General features: G+C 34.2%; 1 non-coding gene across 1 annotated transcript; it reads right to left on the bottom strand.

The window, feature by feature from the left end:
* Window positions 1-3,532: 3,532 nt before the first annotated feature.
* Window positions 3,533-3,639, bottom strand: LOC111916191 (small nucleolar RNA R71). The gene has a single exon (XR_002858458.1). It is a non-coding gene; the product is annotated as a small nucleolar RNA R71 (small nucleolar RNA).
* Between the last annotated feature and the right edge of the window lie 1,061 nt (window positions 3,640-4,700).

Here is a 4,700-nt window from a genome sequence, read left to right as displayed (position 1 = left end):
ATTTACGTTGAAACGTAAATAAACTCGAATTTACAACGTACATAAAAATAAGTAAGTGAACGGAAGTTCAAATAATAAAAAACGCATTATGTGTGACCTAACACATACATATGAAACATACATAAAAATAAGCACAAAAACGTTTAAAAAACAACGGAACGTAGACAAACTCGAATTTATATATACTACAAGGGATAAACACGAAAGTTTAGAAAATGAAGTTGGTAAAAGTGATATTTACAAAGTTCAAAGTCAAAAGGGGTGAAAGTGACATTTTTAAAATGTAGACGGATGAAAATGTCATTTTACAAAGTACAGAAAAATAGAGGGATAAATATGTTATTTTTCAAAATAGATGGTGCAAATTATCGTAGAAACATCTACTAACATTGTCTTTTAATATAGAACAAATTACCCCACTTTGCAGAGGCATTGACTGTAATTTTTCTATTATGCAGGAACCATTTTCTAATTCTTTTAAACATGTGAAACATTTCTGTAAAACAAAATACTATACATGAACTTTTTTGTAAATTATAGGGGTAGTTTTTGTAATTAATGTTTTCTAAAAAACTAAATTTACTAATATACAAACATGGCCTAAATTTTAAAAGCTAAAAATCTATTGTTAAAGTCTTAAAATAAAAAAGTATACTATTCATTGAGGCTTTGCTTTTTATTCTATAGTATAATTGGGGTGATGTCACATCTGGTGACATAATTTGTAAATTTTGTATTAAGCAGAGACTAATTTTGTAATTTTTTAAATATATGAACCGTTTTTATGAAAAAAATATGTACCTTGACCTTTTCTATAAATTACAGGACATTTTTTGTAATTTATTTTATATATAGTAACCAAACCTACCAACATACAAAAGTCTTAAACAAATAGACCTTTATTATAAATAAATAAATAAATCACACATGGACTTTTCTTGTAAATTACAAGATTGTTTATGTAAGTTATTTTCCATGTAGGGTGTAAATATTAGAACTTCACATATACAAGGACAAGTTGTGACCATCTCCAAAGTGAAGCCACCTCAAACAAATATTGTTTATAAGTCACTTTGGTCTTAATATATGTGTAACAACTCAGAAATAGTGGTGAAAATTTTCATTTAAAATCTATTAATTTCATTCATTCATTGTACCAAAAACTATCATTCATTACAATATTCGAAACATCATAGTATAATTATTTGAAATGCGGAAAATCTGAGGGAGGATGTTGTGCCATCACGTTGATATTGTCATTTTTATACATATTTTTAGGCAATATTTATTTACATTTCTATTGATATTTTGGTTATTTGCATAGAATAATGGTACTTATGAGTTTAAATTGTTATTTTGCAGCCAAATAGAAGCATCTTCAAAGATAGGGACTGAAATTGACAGAATATGGAACTTTGGAGGATTGAAGAAAAGAAGAACGGAAAATCACCCAAAAGACGTACTCACGACGTGAACAATTCATGGTTCACGACGTGAGTGGAGAGTTCTAGAAGATATGCATGCAGGTGGAAGAGTCATTGCCGAACACAATTATCTCATATTCACGACGTGAATCCTTATGGTTTACGACGTGAACTCGGGAAATCAGAAAACTATAAATTCCCTTGCCCTACGACTTGGAGGACCTTTTGGCTGATTGAAGGGTTTCCAGAAGACGATTTTTAGTAGAGGAGAAGTTCTGGAAAAAGGTTTTCAACACCAAAGGAGTAGAGATTCATAATTTAGTTTACTTATTTGATACTTATGAACATGCTTGTCTATTTAGTTTGTGTTTGCTTGTTAGTTGCTATTATGAGCAGCTGAATCTAGCTACTCTTGTTTAGTTAGATGAAGCTTCTAACTTATGAATAGCTTAATTTTATATGGATTTATTTAGTTGTTAAATTGATTGTGTTTGATTTATAGTTACCTAGCATGCTTATGTTTGTTTCTTTAGTTGCTTAATTTCATGTTCTGTGTAGCTTAGTGACCATTAACTGCATGAACTTGTTTACCTAATGATTTAGTGAACATTAAATTGTTAGAGCGAGGATTGACCAATCTTAGTTAGTAATTAAAGTAAATAAACTTAGCTGTGCTAGAGAACGTAGATTATGACTATAATTGCGTTCACATAATAAATCTTACATAGCATATTCATATTCATAATTGGTTCTGTGTTTAAATTGTGTGTGGCCATACATAGTTTTACATGAATTAATTAATTATTGGTAAAGTTAGACTTAAATTACTAATATAATTAAAACCAACTTGATAATCCATAATTATTAGCAGACCATAAGCACGAAGTGGATTCGAACTAAACAAGAGTGTTTTTACTTATTGATTGAATTTGAGTTAAGTTCTTCTGATCTTGTAAAATCAGATAAAACCCTTTTTAAACTTGTTAATAATTAGGTTAATTTGATAGCAAATAGATTAATTAGTAACACCATTCCATGTGATCGATTCCCGACTTACCCAAGCTATACTATAATTTGACTAGGTACACTGCCTATAGGTTCATAGTTAGTCTAAGTTTGTTAGGTTATAAATATTAAACTTAGTGAGTACTTATGTGCACATCAAGTTTTTGGTGCCGTTGCCGGGGAACGGCTTAGTTAATTATTAGTTTGTTTGCTTTAAATTAATCGGTCCTTTTTGTAGGGTAAAACCTGCAAGAAGTTACTTTTATGTTTTAATTTTTTTTTCTGCATTACAGGACTCACGACGTGAATCTTTAAGATTCACGACGTGAGAACTGAAGTCCTTAGTTTTGTTTATTTAAGTTTGTTTTTCTTAGTTCAGTTTTACGTTTTATCTTTTTGTTTTATTTCAGGAGTTCATGACCAGAGGTTCTAACACACCTTTGGTGCTACCACTTAAAGATCCCGAGTCTGCAATTCACAAAAAGAAGGATAAGAGCGTGAAAGAAGATAAAACACCAAAGAAAACGCCTTTACAAGAATTCAAGTCCGTGTTCTAAAAGAAATCAGGGAAGAAAACGGGGGAGTCAAGTTCATTTTCAAAGAACAAGAGCAAGCTTGAACACTTAGATCAAATACCCGTCCAAACCGAGTCCGAATACGATACCGAGCCTGAATTTGAAGAACATACAAGTGAACCCGGAAACAAGCCAAGGAACGAGATGGCGAATATTGAAGAAATGTCCATGGGAGCTTACAAAAAGTGAATTCGAGATGATGTTGGTCCAGGCTTAGAACAACCCGCTATTCTTGCCACTGCCACATTCGAGCTGAAAGGACATATCCTTTCTGCACTAAAGGATATCCCATTCTATGGAAAAGATCATGAGGATGCATTCAAGCATTTAGATGAAGTGAACGATATTGCTGATTACTTCAATGTCCCGAATGTTCACAGAGATACCGTCTTGCTAAGGATGCTTCCCGTTACCTTTAAGGGAGCTGCAAAGGATTGGTTAAAAGCACTTTCACCTGCTACAATCACTACTTGGGCTCAAATGTGCGAGCAGTTTCTAGACCAATTCTGTCCACCATCCAAGATAGCTAAACTTAAGAAGGTAATAGCTAATTTTGAGCAAAACCCGGGGGAGTCACTTTACGAAGCATGGGAGCGTTATAAAGGGTTGTTAAGGAATTGTCCTCAACATGACCTTAACATTCAACAAGAAGTGTCCATATTCTATGACTGGGTCAATGTAATGACAAGACAACTCCTTGATTCTCAAGGACCACTTACGAAGAAAAATCCAGGAGAGGTCAAGGAATTGGTTGAAGAATTTGCAAAGCATTCTCGTGAATACCACAATCCAAGGAATGAAAGTGTGAAAGGAGTTGGGGGTGTACATTTTGACGAAATGGCTGCTATGATGGCAATGCTTAACACTATGGATAGGAGATTGATCCAAATGGACCAATCAATTCATGCAATCCGAGTTGGTTGCGAGAGATGTAGTGGCCCACATTTGACAAAAGATTGCAACATGGATGAATACGGGAACAAGAAAGATCAAGTTTGCTATTCAAGTGGAGATAAATACGATGAAGACTGGAGAAAACCAAAGAAAGAGTGGCTGCCATACGAAGAATACAAGAAGCAAAAGGAAGAGAAATATAAGCAAACTGGCCGAGGCTTCTACCAAAAAGAACAGCCACCAACTGAGAAGAAAATGGACTTAGAAACCATGTTGACCCGATTCATGGAAGCATCCGAGAGAAGACACGAAGATACCGATGCAGTGCTAAAAGAACACATGAATATGATGAAGGAACAACACAAAATGATGATTGACCAGCAAGCTTCATTAAGAAATCATCAGGCGTCAATTCATAATTTAGAAGTCCAAGTTAATCAACTCGCTACTTTGGTGAACAACAATTTATCCTCACAGTCTCCCGAAAAGAAAGTTCAATCTCACGTCATGGCCATTGACACTGAAGAAGAAGTGATTTATGAATTCCTAGAAGCTTTAGAAATGGAGCCAAATCCATCTGAACCAAAGCATAAGAAGACAAAACTCGAAAACGAAGAATCTACTAGAATACCCAGTTCACATCGTGAGCCCGCTATGCTCACGTTGTGGGCTCGGTCTGAACAGAAGAAATCCGTATCTGTTCCAGCTTATAAACTGCCTTTGTCATTCCCGTCTCGAGCTAATTTTAGTCCACTGGAAAGGAAACATCGGGAGTTTATTCAGCAAATAAGGGGTATTCCTA

This window comes from Lactuca sativa, chromosome 8 (assembly GCF_002870075.4).
Source record: "Lactuca sativa cultivar Salinas chromosome 8, Lsat_Salinas_v11, whole genome shotgun sequence".
Classification (NCBI taxonomy): Eukaryota; Viridiplantae; Streptophyta; class Magnoliopsida; order Asterales; family Asteraceae; genus Lactuca; species Lactuca sativa.
This window is presented reverse-complemented; position numbering and strand designations above follow the sequence as displayed.